The 14,105-nt window shown below is 50.4% G+C and overlaps 1 protein-coding gene across 2 annotated transcripts in view; it reads right to left on the reverse strand.

Annotated features, from left to right (window-relative positions):
* The window catches only part of KIF18B (kinesin family member 18B), a 28,588-nt gene extending 28,446 nt beyond the window's left edge, over positions 1 to 142 (reverse strand). For both annotated transcript variants that reach the window (XM_006026373.2, XM_025207322.1), the window contains exon 1: positions 83 to 142. The gene's annotated coding sequence lies outside the window, so the exon portion shown is untranslated. The remainder of the gene's footprint in view (positions 1 to 82) is intronic.
* Positions 143 to 14,105: the final 13,963 nt, after the last annotated feature.

The following is a 14,105-nucleotide window of genomic DNA, read 5'->3' on the forward strand; positions in this document are numbered from 1 at the left end:
GAGCGCCCTCCCCTCGCCCCCGCGGGGCTCCACAGGCTCCCCCGCCGCGGGAGTCGTTAACGGCCGCACACCCAGCTCCTACCTGAGCGTGGGCCGCCCTCTCTCCGAGCCTCTTTCAAATCCGCCGGCGGCTCTTCCCATTGGTCCGCCTGCCTCCTTCCCTGATTGGCCCAGCTCTAAGCCGGGCTGGCCCCGCCTCCCAACCATAAGGAGGCAGGGCGCGCAGGCGTCGCAGGGCATGCTGGGAGCTGTAGTTCTTTGAACGGCGAGGGGGTCGTTTTCAGGGACCGGCGCGTGTTGTCGGGCGAGGCCAGGCCCGGGGTTCTTTTTCAGCCTTCCCACACCCCCTTCTCTCGCTTTCGGCCTCAGTTTTACCATCTGTCAAATGGGAACAAATCCCTTAGGTTCACAGGGCACTAGTGTGCAAAGTATTTGGAGAGAGGCTGAGAAGGTGCTGCACATGTGCCCAAAGGGTGGGCATGAGGATTGGGGTGCACTTAGCCTAGGGGGACCCTTCAGGCTTTCCCAGGACACCAGTTTAGCAGGGGGATGCTTTGCCCCTAGTTTTTCAGCATTGCTGATGGATTTATGTTTATCTGCTCATGGCTATTTATGTGCCACAGTTGAGCCTCCCAAAGGATGTGGACACCTGCTTCCCATGCAGACCAAGGGGATGTAGAAGTCCTTAACTCAGCCATTTAGGATTTTGGCTTAACACCAAGGACTTAACATCCCTATCAAAATAAGGCTGCAGGAGTACCTTTCTGGCTTGTAACTTCCATTTTGATGGCAGAGGGATCAGAGCATTTCCTCCTGGCTGGAGTAACTGCTCATGCAACAGGGAGGTCTGCGTGGCTTGTGGGGAGCTGCCAAGACCTCAGAGAAACAAACAACTTTAAGGGAACATGAAACAGAACAGAGCAAGCAGTCCATTGAGATGATTAAGCTGCCCTGTTCCAGGAGCCCATGACATCCCAGCAGATGCAGGTCCTTCTCTGCCACTCTTTTTTTACTAGTCTTCTTTGTCTTCCCTTCAGCATCCTTGGCAGCTCTGTTCCTGCTGCTCCCCCCTACTTGCCTTCCAAGCCTTTGTCTCCCTCACCCACTCCTAGCTTTCTCCATCTTCTCATGTTCCCTTCTAGTCACGTATCAGCCTCCTTCTGTGCATACACCAAACAGCCAAACCTGCATCCTTGGAGTAAGCTCTACTACCACCAACAATTTCACTTCAGAGCCCAGGAGTACGTTGGCTGTTTGAAGGCACCCTCTCTTCCTTCTCCAAGCCAGGTGTCATTAGTAATCATCAGGGTCAGCTTCCAACAATGTGCTGAGGTTCCACTCAATATAGTGAAGCAAAATGGTCCAAGTCTGCTCAGAACTGTATCCCCTCTTGAGGTTGGGCAATTCAGCCCCTGTTTGCCTTTGCTAGCAGTTACCTCCCACCTGTACACACACAGTCTGGATTATGTAGGAGTACAGCCACATTTTATGTGAAGTACACAAACCCTACCTCACGCCCCCAAACAGTAAGCTAAGAGCTTGGCTGTCTCAGTGCCAACCAACCCCTCTAGAACTTCAGCTGCTGAATCACCCAATGCCACCTTTCCCACTTAGCACACCTCATCCTAGGGGACCCAGACCAGGTCGAGAGAACCTCCTCTAGAACACAAAGGCCTCAAACAGGTATCAAATCTGACCAGATCCTCAAATACAGCCAGACCCCTTGTGGTGGCTTTGACATTGCTGTTCAGTCTAAGTCCACAGCTTCCCTGGTGAGCACACTCCTCTCCCCACACCTACAAACATATCATGTTTTGGGAGAGTAGCACACCAGGAAACTCCAGTGTGGTCACTTTTGTGCACATTATGCAGTTTCCGAGATTCAGGCAAATTACATTGCCAGGAAATATAATTTATATCTGCCCATCCAGGGAGGTCCCAGACGATTGGAAAAGGGCAAATATAGTGCCTGTCTTTAAGACAGGGAACGAGGATCCAGGGAACTACAGATTGGTCAGCCTCAATTCAGTCCCCAGAAAAAATCATGGAGCAGGTCATCAAGGAATCCATTTCTAAGCACTTGGAGGAGAAGAAGATGATTAGAAACAGTCAGCCTGGATTCACCAAGGGCAAGTCATGAGTGACCAACCTGATTGCCTTCTATGATGAGATAACTAGCTCTGTGGATGCAGGGAAAGCAGTGGTATACCTTGACTTTAGCAAGGCTTTGAATATCATGTCCCACAGCATTCTTGCAAGTAAGCTGGAGAAGTATGGGTTGGATGAATGGTCTGTAAGGTGGATAGAAAGCTGGCTGGATCATCAGAGTCAACAGGTAGTGATCAATGGTTCAAGGTTTAATTGGCAGCCAGTATCAAATGGAGTGCCCCAGGGTTCAGTTCTGGGGCCAGTTTTATTCAACATCTTCATTAACAATCTGGAAGATGGAATAGAGTGCAACCTCAGCAAGTGTGTGGATGACACCAGGCTGGGGGGTTTAGCAGATATGCTGGAGGGTAGGGGTGGGATTCAGAGTGACCTAGACAAATTGGAGAAATCTCATGAGGTTTAACAAGGAGAAGAGCAAAGTCCTGCACTTAGGACAGAAAAACTTCATGTACCGCTTCAGGCTTGGGACCAACTGGCTAAGCAGCAGCTCTGCAGAAAAGGACCTGGGGGTTATGGTGGACAATAAGATGGATGAGTCAACAGTGTGCCTTTGTTGCCAAGAAGGCTAGCAGCATACTGGGCTGTATTAATAGGAGCGTTGCCAGCAGATTGAGGGAAATAATTATTTCCCCCTATTCCAGTGAAGCCACATCTGGAGAACTGCATTCAGTTTTGCACCCCCCCCTGCCCTGCCACTATATAAAGGATGAGGACAAGCTGGAGAGAGTCCAGTAGAAGGCAACAAAAATGGTGAGGGGGCTGGGGCACGTGACTTCTGTGGAGAGGCTGAGGGAACTGGGTTTATAGTCTGCAGCCTGCAGACAACAAGACTAAGGTGGGGATTTGATAGCAGCCTTTAACTACCTGAGGGGTGGTTCCAAAGAGGATGAAACTAGATTGTTCTCAGTGGTGACAGATGACAGAACAAGGAGCAGTGGTCTCAAGTTACAGCAAGGGGGATTTAGGTTGGATATTAGAGAAAACTTTCTCACTAGGAGGGTGGTGAAGCACTGGAATGGGTTACCTAGAGAGGCAGTGGAATCTCCATCCTTGGAGGTTTTTAAGGCCCGGCTCAACAAAGCCCTGGCTGAAATGATCTAGTTGGAGGTGGTCCTGCTTTGAGCAGCGAGTTGGATTAGATGACTGCCTGAGGTTCTTTCTAACTCTATTTTCTATGATTCTATGAAATACAGGCCCTGGGCTCTCCTCATTTATCTAGCTGAGTAAATGATCTTAGGTTGGTGGACCACATACCCTGTTCATCCACTTCCTCTCTGGAGGGTGCTAGGGAGTGGTCACATATGGGGGAGGCCAGGGGCTCCCATCTGCTGGAGACCAGCCACCTGTTCCAAGCATAGGGAAGAAGTATTTCAGAGGGTTCCATGCAGTCCCCAGGGGCAATGGGTAGGGTAACTGTCACTCCCCAAAATGTATCCTTTGTATGTTTTGCCTACTCCTTGCCCTGCTGGGATTGTGAGCGTGGTCCTTGTGTTTTAGGTTAAGCAGGTGGATTTATACTGGAATCTGTGGCCCCTCCAGCTAGCACTATCCCAGCAGGAGCCTGCTCTGCATTGGGGAGGGAAAGGGTGCAAGGATGTGTCTTTTTGGCAACATCTGTAGCCTTGCTCTGCTTTTAATATTCTCCTGCTGCGTGTGCCTCCGTCACTTCAGCCTCATTATCACCTTTTGGGGCAGACATAAAGGTTTGATACCTGCCAGTGAGATTAAAGCAGCTCACACCTCAGATTCCGGCGCTTCGAAATGTACCTTCCCATTGCCAGTGAAAATAACCCTGCAAAACAAGATGAGTCTCTGCAGCCAGCAAGAGCGAAGGATAAATTTAGAGCAGATTGAAGGTGAGGAAGGAAGGAAGGGGAGGCTCCGAGGCGATTATGAAAGAGCTGTGTTTGCGGAACAGCTGTGCCCTGACAGCTGCATGCATTGGGTGTCATGGGCCAAGAGGTTCAGGAGAAGTTACTGATTTTGCATCTCTGAACTTTTGGGTTCCTGACCCAGGAATTGGGTGGGTGTAGACAGACTAAGAATTAATTCACCCAAGAAGGAAGGGATGGTGCTATAAGTAACCAGGTTGTGTGTGTTCAGGGTAGATCACCTGCGTGAAGAGGACGGGGGTAAGAAGCCATGATTAGGACTGGAGAAATGGAGCAGGAACCAGAGTCAGGAGTACAGAGCTGAATTTAGAAGCCAAGATCAGAAGCTGAAGTCAGGGTTGCAGAGCTGAAGTCAAAAGCCAAAGTCAGAACTGGGCAAGGAGTTCCAAGCAGGTCAGGAGTATGGCAATCTATGTCCAGACAGCTTGCTGCTGTATGCTGTGGGCTTATCAGGGCCTGTGTAGGTGGGACCCTTTTACTGTACCCCTGAGGGGTAACTCAGCCTACTCTATGGCTACTCTCAGGTGGAGCCTGGGGCTGAATCCTATCCAGCTGGGGCTAGGTTTGTTACAGATGCACTCTTTTGTTCAATAGCCTAGTGTCTGGTGCACTTGCCTAGGATGCAAGAGTGCAAAGGATGCGGGAGGCGAGGTTTTACCTAAATGCAAACCTTTCCTCTGCCGGAGGGGTTTTGAATGCATGTTTCCTACTTTTCTAGGAGAATGACCTAACCACTGTCTACAGAGTATTCTGGATTGGTGTGAATGGTGTTTTTTCTCAATCTCTGCTGTTGCAAGTACATGGAATAGTTAAGATAGCATTAGTGTGATGCAGCTATGATAATCCAGGAGTTATGCGAGAGACACAAGGATATTTTGGTTGATATCTTTTATTGGACTAACTGGATCGCTAGACATGCTTTCAGAAGCAAAGCATTGTTCTTCAGGTTACCTCATGGCTTCAAGAAGAGGGCCCCACCTGTATAGGACCTGAAGAAGAATGCTTTGCATTGAAAAGCTAGTCTGACTTTATCCCAGGTTGCAGTTGGTCCAATAAAAGATATCAACCAAAATATCCTTGTTTCTCATAGAATAGTTAAATATTCATTAAGCCAGAGAGAGAAAGAGACTGTATAGCCCAGTATTTAGGGCTCTCACCTGGGAGCAGGGGCACTTGAATTTTAGTCCATGCTCTGGTGAACACTTACATAGAGTACAGAAATGTTTACTGGAGCAGGAACTGGATCCCAGGTCTCACCCTTCCAGATGAGTACCCTAGTCACTGAGCTATGCATCATTCCCTCTTTCTAGTCCAAGGAGTATTTAAATGTTCCCTGCAAAGTGCAACAGGAGTGAGAGCCTTTTCATTGCAGTCTAGTAGTTAGGCATTCCCAGGGGAGGGAGATGAACCCAGATCTTCCACAGCCTCAGCCACTATGAGGGCTTCAACCACTGAAGTAGTTGGTAACTCCCCTTCCAGCTCTGCTTTGCCAAGATTGAAAGAAGGGTCTAGGCACCTCATTCCAGGAAGGAACTCAAGGCTGTATGTCCGAGTCAGTGCTAGTACCTCACTCCAACCCAAAAGTAGCTGCTTCATCTCCAAGACAGAGGAGACTTGCAGCACACCCTTGTCCTCAACACTTCCTCCTAGCTAGTTTAGGTGGTTGCATGCTATGTGTGCTAGCTTCTGTAGATCCTGTTCCCAAAACACCCACTCTCCCTAAGCATTGTACTTAGTCTGGATGTGGTGAATTCCATTAAGCAGTGGGAGCCCTAAAAGTTACAACCCTGAGAGCTGCGACACCTCAGCCCATCTTGAGTTGGACTTCTGGACATGCTGGGCCTGTATCACTCTGACCAGTTAGTGGGAATGTCAGGGGCTTGGTGCCATTTGGGCTTGAGGTGTTGTAATTTAGGCACCTAAAAACAGCGGTACCCAATATCCTTGCCTGTTTTTAACCATCTGATCGGAAGGATATAATTCTGCCCGTACTTAACAGTGGGAGAAGAGCTTTCTCCTCTGAGCAGTCCATTGGATCAAGAAAGATTGGGCCCTTAGACTCTGTGTTCTGTGGGACGGATCAGCTCGCTTCTCTGCAAGGACCCCAACAGGCATGTCCATCAGAAAAAAAAGACAATTGCTAGCAATGTAGCAGCCTTGTGAAGAGCACTGACAAGAGCACAGCAACTAGGTGAGTTCCCCCACCCCTCAACCTGGGCACACTTTACTGTAGAGAGTTCATACGGTAGGGAAGAGACAAAGTCTGTACACACCTTACACCAGCCAAGGGCTTGTCTGTATCATTTCTTTTTTAAAGATGGGGAAACAGAGGCTCTGAGTGGAGAAGTGGCTTACCCACAGCATCAGAATGCTCAGGAGTCCTGATGTCGAGTCCCCATTCAGTCACACACAGCTGGCTCACCCCCAGGGCTTTTGGCAGTCACTCACTTGTAAGTGCAGTAAGCGTGGTCTCAGTTACTGTAACATGCTTAGAAATTAGCCTGGTAACCTTGCAACAGAGGATGTATTTATGCTGCAGTGTCTGGGGATTGTGGTGTAACATAAAAGAACATGACGTGACCTAATGCAGAATGATTAAATTAAGACAGAAAACACGTATGCAGTCTCTGCTTGCTCAAGGCAGCATCGTCTCTCGGGGGCACGCTTCCTCCCAGCGATTCCCCAGCCCGCTGTGCCACAAAGAGCTCTGTCTGTGCCTGCTCCCTAGCCTTCACAAGTGCCTCCGGGCTCAGGAGTATTGGGCATGCAGCTCCCCTGCTCAAGGCTCAGATGAACCCATTATCCCTATGTCATTGTGAGTGAACTGGCGCAGCTCTGGGGATCGCATTCTGTGCACTCATATTCAGTGGTGTTGAGGATTGTTCTTCACTCCCTGTTCCAAACTATTGTGCTGGGCTCAAAGCATGTTTGTCTGTTTGGCCCCAGAAGGGGCTGGATGATGCTACTTCTCTATTATATGACACATGTTTTGGGTTTATGACTACTGACTGGGTTCATTCCATACTGACTACCTGATGTTGCCACAGTCTCCTCTAGCAGCTCGCTGACACCCTGCTTGCTAACATTTTTGACCCAAATAGTGGATGCATGATTTGTGGTGGAGGGAGGAGCTGAATAGATTTACAGGGTTGGGACTAAGATCAGCTAAAAGAAGCCTGTGCCTGGGCAGATCTGCAGAGTGATGGGTGTCTGGTATACATCCCCCTGGGTGCTCTCACGTATGGGTCATCCTGTGCTGCTGGGGAATGACTGATCCTAGCCTCAGACCTCTTGGGTGAAGACCACCCAGGAGACTGGCAGGAGGGAGCATAGACATTCCTAGCCAGAGCTATTCAAGTGTCTCACTCCATTGGCTTCCCACCATACAGCCCAGGCTGGCAGTGAGGCTAGTACACAAGGGACACCTGGCCCACAGTTGAGGAGCTGCTCCCTTGTCCTGGTGTGCTCCCACTCTTGGCAGGGTCAGGGAGGGGCATGCAAGGGATTGTCACGCTCCTCAGGTTTCCCCACTCTAAACCTTCCCATGGGCCACTGCACTGACCCACACTCCCTGCTCTGGCACTGTCCCCCACTAGCCCCTGGTGACGTGAATGCCTGATGACCAGTGCAGCACGAAGGAGTGGCTGTCAGGCTATGTTAGGCATCAGGGAGCCACTGGAATGGAAGAGACTGTGGGCTGAGCGCTTTGTTTTCAAGGCCTGATAACTAGTGGAGACAGCAAAAAGCTGAGAAAATGAAGCAATGGCTGAAGCGGCGCCTCACTCACGAGTGTGCAGCGACAGCGGAGGGAGAGGCAGAGGCAGAGGCGTCTGGCAGGGGGCCAGACCCAATTGAGAGCTGTCTGTCTGTCCATCAGCCGCTCGGCAAGTGCCTTCTGCAGCTCTTCATTCCTCACTTCATTGCAGAGCCATGTGGTGACTTCGCACGTGTGGGTGGCAGGTTCGCTCCCCCTGGCCTGCCTCCTCCAGCTCGAGGAGCCTGCAGCACCATGTGCACATGGCCGAGGGGCAACACTGCCCTACACTTGCACGGGGCTGAGGTGCTGCATGGCTATAGGCATGGTACATGTCCCTGCTAAAGGCCCTCAGCTCCCCCAGTTGGGGCCAGTTGGGCCCTCCCAGTGCCTTGGAGAGTTCAAGGCCCATCATTTAGAGGTGCAACAGGCACAACATGAAGGAAAGGAAAAATAAGCCCATCATGTCACCAAACGCATGAACAGACCATGTACCTGGCACACTTATAGTGCAAGGTAGAGGGTTTGTGGGCACTTCTCCTAAGAGCTCCGGTTGGGGCAAGGTGATGGGGGTAGCCCGATTAGCCATGTCTGCCCCCTTATCCCACCACCATGCTTGTTCTCCAGGGATTCCCCTATCCTTCTTGCTGTCCTGGGGAACAGCAGAAGCCAATGGTGGCTGGGTTGGGCTGGGCTGGGCTGGGCTAGGTAGGATTGGGGCAAGGAGCAGGGCCTCTGATGGGTGTGACACTGCAGCTCCTGTACATTATATGCTATTTCAGTGTGGATATGAGTTCCCCAGGACCACACAGCCATCAGTAGCCACATGTGAGCCTTGCAGACCAAAATTTCCCTCCCACTCCATTCTCTTTCCTGCTCAGGCAAAGCCTGGAGTGAATGCTGTGGGAGAACGTGCCCTGTCTCTGCCTGAACAGGACTTACTCTGCACAGCCTCTGGGACTCAGTGGCTGGCAAAGTCCATGAATCAAGGCAGAGAGGAAAGCTCACTGCTAATCTGCAGGTGTCAAGAGCTGCATGCCCATGGAGAGGGCAGGAAGGAGCTCGTTACTGGCAAGCCAGGCTTCTGTAGTCTCACTTCCATGGCCTGGAGGAGTCAGAGGTCTCTGGCCCTGTGTGGAAGTGACAGGGGCTGTCTGCCAGATTTAACCTCAGAGCTGTGGGCTGCTTTCAGTGTAGTCAGCATAATGCTGCTGCTGCTTATACAGAGGGTAAGAACTCTTGGCACTTGCTGATAATACACACTTTCCAAGCCTATCTCTCCAAGTGCCCTGTGAAAGTATTTCAGCTCCACTCTACAGATTGGGAAACTGAGGCACAGAGCTGGGGAGTGCTTTGCTCATAGTGAGTCAGGGGTAGAGCCAGGAATAGAAATCAGGAGTCCTCACAGGAGTTGGGACTCCTGGCCCTGTATCCAGAAGCACTTGGGTTCCTGGCAGCATGGTGTAACTCAGCACCAGGTGCATTGATGCCCCTTGAATGTGTTACACTCCCAGCTACTGCTAGACTTGGAGAAAGAGAGAGAATCATCCCTTCTTCTGTCTGATTCTTTCCTTAATCCGTTCACAGCCCAGCATTTGTGACAACCCAGCTGACTGCTGGGGAAGTGATTAGGGTATCACAAGCTGTGATGTGAGCCATTGCTGACAGCACCAGGCAGGTGCGGAGGAGGCTCTTTAGGAAAGGAGAAAACTTCTTCCTCTTCAAGTGAGCTTAGTGCTGGTGAAGGTTGTTGGATTGACAGCCTTGTAGGCTCCTGCATGGGCCACGGCAGCATGGGCTCCCAGACTACAACTCACTGGTACTATATATATGACTGTGCCAACCATTAGCAGGGCCCTGGCATGCTGGGCGCTACACAGACAGGCCCTGCCCCAAGCTAGACACACAAAGTGGGTTACAGAGGGTGGGACAGCACCTTGTCACAGGTCAGGAGAGTGAGGACTAGAAGCCAGATCTCCTGGCTCCTGGTCCTGCCTGCTGATCCAAGCCTGGCCTGATGAGAGCAGCACCAGTAGGGAGGGAAGTTTGCACCTTGCCTCTGTGCTGGGGCTGGCAGCCAGGGAGCCCAGAGCTTGGTGGCTTATGGCATGCATGGTGGACCAGGAGTGAAGCTGAGCTGTTCAATGCACACAGGCTGGATCAGAAGGGAGTGGATAGGAAGATGGCTTCAACAACCACCCATCCTGTTCCAGTGTTTTTTTTGGCTAAGAGTCTTGGAGAATAGTTGCATGCCCAAGAGGGCTGGATCCACACCACGCTGTATCCCTAGGGTCCTGCCACACAAAGGGTTAGGTTTGCATGACTTGAACAGGGCCACAATAGGGTCTGGGGCAGAGCTACAAATTGAGCACAGGAACCCAGAGCCCACTCTGTGCCACACCACAGTATCCATAACCCACATTTGCTGGCTGTCAAACTCTAGGCACTTTTCAAAGTGGGGTGCATATCTGCCTCCCTATGGGGCAGACAGACAAATGGAAGCCAGGATATGGATACCAAATGACTTGCTGGGCTGAGAGCTCAGAGAGCTGGGGTGGGTCACTCCCTCCCCTGACCCTCGGCCTTGGGCTTTCTTTGTGGGACAGTGCCAGGATCCAGACCAGGCTTTCTGACATACATGGCAGCCTATTTAATGAGTTGCTGCTTACCTGTTCCCTGCCCTCAATGCTGTGTGCTGGGCTCCCCCTGCCCCAAAGCCCCAGCTGGAGGCAGAGCAGGTTTTCTCCACCCCCCAAACATCAGTCTCCCTGTGTTTCACTCAAGCACAGCCCAAAGGTTAAAGGCTCAGCAGAGCTGGCTGGAGGCAAGCCAGGCATTAATTACCGCCTTCTCATCATGTTTTACAGCTGACATCACAATTCACTGGTGCTCCCAAGCCCTGGCACTACAGTAATGAGTCCCAGTTCCAGGATTGATTTATTTATTACTTTATCTTCTCCAGTTAATTGGGTCTGAGAAATCTGGGAATGCTCTTCTCCAAAGGCTCCCCTTCATAGTGGGGAAAGGGGTAAGGGCAGGTATGAGCAATTCATATACTCCCAGGAGCCATGCCCTGCTCCACTCTCCCTTTTGGAGACAGAAATCTGAATCTGACCTGACACAGGTCCAATGCCTGAGCCCTGTTCCTTTCTCCAGAGGGAGAACACAGGTTTGAAGGAAGTCAATCAGAAGGAAAATCCCTTTACAACCTCTAAAACTCCCTGCTGCAGGAGATGTGGACAGCGCATCTGGGTTGAATGGATGGCACATGTGCTAGCTGACAATCATCTTTGTGAGGCCATCCTTCATGGAGACAGACATCACAGAGGCAGCATCTTCTGACTCCTAGTTCCCAGGTCCAGCCTCTTGAATACAGTGCTTTCCAGAGCTCTGGAGAGAACCCAGGAGTGCTGATTTCCATTCTCTGCTCTCCCTCCATGGTGACTCCTAGCTAGTCTGACACATGCTTGTGAAGTGACCTGAGCACCTGATGAGAGATGACTTAGCCTGGCTGTCTGGTCAGTTTAGATTTGGACAAGTGGTGCTAAGGGTAAATCCAGTCTTTGCCTTTTCTCTGTACCATGCCAGCTGGCATGACTTCATGGAGGAGATGATCTAGATCTCCCTCTAGTGGGACTGCTGGCAGAGAGACCACCGGCTTCATAGGGAGGGAGCTGCAGCACAGGGATGTCTTTTCCCTGTGGGTATCCATGCTGTTGTGCAGGTGCCTGAGCCAGTGATATTCTGGCTGGCTCTCAGGAATTACAAGCACCTGTCCTGGCTCTACAGCCTTAATAGAACAGGGGGTCAGATCTTCTGGGGTCTCTTCCTGGCTTGGGGTAGGTGTGTGGATTGGGAGTCAGGACTCCTGGCTCTGCTGGTAACTCTGTCTGTGACCGGGGCAAGTCTCTTCATACCAGTTCCTTACCTGCATAACTGGCTAGGAGTGTGTACTCCCTTTCACAATCTGTTGGGTGGTCCTTGAACACGACAGCTGTTCATGGCTGCACATCTTACTTTGGCCAGACCTGGCCCATGAGGCCTGGTCTCTCACTGGATGCTCCTTCACTGGCTGTAGCAGTAGCTTGGCTCATTCTTCCCTGTATCTTCTAGGCTGTTTGGCTTGACTGACAAGAGCTGTGGGAATCAGCTCTGGCAGGGCCACTTTAATTTGGGAGAGGGCACAGGGCTAGCAGGATGGAGACTGTGGTTTTGTTCCTGTGACTGAGTCTCTCTGTGACATGAGGCAAGCTGATTCCCCGTCTGTGTAGAGGGGTGATGATCTTTCTTCCCCTGCATGGCATTTGCTAAGGGGCTATGGCCCTAACTGTTATCCAAGAACCCACCCCTCATTAATGCTTTTTGAATCATCAGATACTTAACTCATGAGCACTATAGAGAAGTCATCAGTGAGCACTGTCCATCCTATACACTGTTCAAGGTTTTGGGGAAAAGAGTGCCCCTGTAATGACCAGTATATACTGGGCATGTCTACATGTGATGCTAAGTCATCATAGCAACGTGCTAGGGTGATGTAGCATCCGCGGGCAAAAACCACAGCTATGTCACCATAGTGATGCGCTCCCTCAGTAGAGCACATTGCTACAGCAACGTAGCAACTAAAAAGAACCATGTGCTGCACACATGGTGTAGTATCAGCTGTTACTGCAACATCATTTAGTACTTCCAAAAGGTACTAAATGATGGCATAGTAACAACAGTGCCATAGGAGCATGTGTAGAGGTGCCCAGTGTCTTCTGATGCCTACACACACGGAAGCAGGGTTGAGGCTGCACAGACAGCCTTGATTTTTGGCAATCCCTGTCCTACAAGGGCTTGGCTTGGTGACCTTACTACTGTACTATTATTTAATGGAGTTTTTGTGGGCAGTCTCCCAGACTTTAAACGCTCAAACTCAAGCCCCCATATTCCATCCTGTGGCATTGTATGGGCCTGCACATGGCTCAGCTGGTGAATCAGAACCTCTAGAGTTGTGACTAGAGCTCACAGACCTCTGCCACCAGTACCAAGACAGTCTGTCTTGGTGGCAGTAGTTGGCTGTCATCCTCTGTGAAGACCAAGACTCAAGGGGTACAGAACATGTTGCTAGGGCATTTCACAGGTATCTGCTGACAGTGGAGGCATGATGAGGCTCAGGGACCTTGGTCTAGAATCTGGAAGGGGGACTGTGCTCTAATGCACACAGAGTCTTCTGCCTATTCCCCCATTAGCTTGACCACTTCTTCTCTAACCTATCCCTATCCCAGTCCTGCCTCTAAGCCTCCACTGGCTCCTTGTTCTAATTCCATTCTTCTCACCTAGTAAGGCCTCATCTTCACTTCTCAAGCTTCTGAACCCAGTCTCAGAGTCACCCCTCCAGACTCCTAATCCCAGTTCTAGGCACCCTGCTCCCAGTCCTAGTCTATCTTACTCTCAGTCCCTTCCAATACCTCCTACTCAAGTTTCTTTTTCTTTTTCCAATCACAGTTCCCTCCCCAGCTCCCAGGTCCCTCCCACTCTTCCATCTTGAACTCCTGTTGCACTCGTCTCTGATCATTGCCAGTTGCTCCCTCTCTCAAACTTTTCATCTACTCTTAGTGCCTTTGCCTCCCCTGGATCCTTGTCACAGTCTCTTTGCCCAGCCGATCTGATTTTCATACACAAAAATTACCTCCCTGGCCCTCAGGCCAGGACCTTCCAAATTCTAAGTCCTTGCTCCAAAGCATGAGGTCACCTCACAAAATTCAAATGGGCTTTCACGCAACAAGGACACTCCTCCAGAGAGATAGATTGCACTTTTGAAAGAGCCACCCAGATACCATTCAAAGAATTGCTGCAGTACAAAAAGAAAATCCCCATGAAACACACACCATTAGTTATGACATACCATCCTTCCCTGGAACCTATATGGAAAATCCTCAAACAATTGCAACCCATACTAGAAAAAGACCCATTTCTTAAATAAATCTTTACAGAACCACCAATCCTAGCCTTTATATAAGCATTGAACCTTGCTAAACTCAGCACCAGAAGCAACTGTCCAATGACCCAAACCACACCAAATGGATCTAGACTATGCTAGGACAAGAAAAATAAAACCTGCCAACACATCTCCACCAGTCCCACAATAACTACACCCCACAACAGAACTGCCACCATTCCTGGATTTTACACCTGCACCTCCAGAAATGTAATATATCTCATCCAGTGCGCCAAATGCCCTGATGGAAAATATGTAGGAGAAACCAAACAACAACTGCACACCAGAATGAAGACGCACTGAAAACCTA

The sequence above is a fragment of the Alligator sinensis genome, unplaced genomic scaffold (assembly GCF_000455745.1).
Source record: "Alligator sinensis unplaced genomic scaffold, ASM45574v1 scaffold919_1, whole genome shotgun sequence".
Lineage (NCBI taxonomy): Eukaryota > Metazoa > Chordata > Crocodylia > Alligatoridae > Alligator > Alligator sinensis.